Source organism: Frankliniella occidentalis, unplaced genomic scaffold (assembly GCF_000697945.3).
Source record: "Frankliniella occidentalis isolate FOCC.00 unplaced genomic scaffold, Focc_3.1 Scaffold57, whole genome shotgun sequence".
Classification (NCBI taxonomy): domain Eukaryota; kingdom Metazoa; phylum Arthropoda; class Insecta; order Thysanoptera; family Thripidae; genus Frankliniella; species Frankliniella occidentalis.
In genome coordinates, this window is record NW_026267187.1 from 770456 (window position 1) to 771442 (window position 987).

Below are 987 nucleotides of genomic sequence, written 5' to 3' on the forward strand. Positions count from 1 at the left end.
TGTATGCCAGGCGCGTCGCAGCGTAACAGTGTTTCGTGAGATATCGCGAAGCCTGTTACGCGAGACGTTGGTCTGGCGTACATCTACCTTGTTTATGAATTTAGAACTAGAATCATGAATGGAAAACGGGCTCTAGTGCGAGAGTGGTATTTTCACACACATTTCTGTGGAGTTTACAACTCGTGTCCAGAGTGGACTGGATAAGCAGGGTTAGTACTGCACTGTGCAGAGACGCAAAACACAAGTGTGTACTCCTCTGTATAATACAGTTCTAATCTCTCGTGTATTAACACGAAAAACTAGAGTATTACTGCATGCCAAAGTAAAGCATGCACTGCTCTTCAGAGCTGCACTAAGTTATTACATTAAACTCGTGTTTAACTACAGTTCGCCGACTATAGTTTATTGACTACAGTTTATTCTCTAGTTTAAGTGAAGATCCTTCCACTCGATTTCAAAACAATCCAACACTCGGACATACACCCAGAAAAAACGAAAAGTTATCACAACCGTCCGATGGTTGTGAGAACCAAGTTTAAGGGTCGAGCAGGGACAACCATGAAATATAGCTGAATCAACAATGTCCATATTGTTAGATTTATACAGTTGTGGAGACAGGGATGGGGTCAGGCTGACCATTTACCCCTTCTCTCAACCATACACAAAGTTGTGAGAATGCCAAGATCAAGCACTAACAAAGCCTTCGTCTCCTTGAAGTTCTGAATTAACCAGACGTTATGGTTACAGTCCGACACTAACCATATCATGGTTGTGATAAACATGGGATATTTAATAAAGCACTAACAATATGTGACAGTTGAGACTACCATATATGGTAGTCCCTGGCCCTGAATGACTGTAATATTGTTGGTTAAATATCAGATTACTTGATATGACTTTAAGATCGCAGATTTTCTCTGAATTTCTTATTTACAGTGAAAAAGTAAGATGGAGTATTGATTTGTCTTGGTTGTCATTTTTGTATAT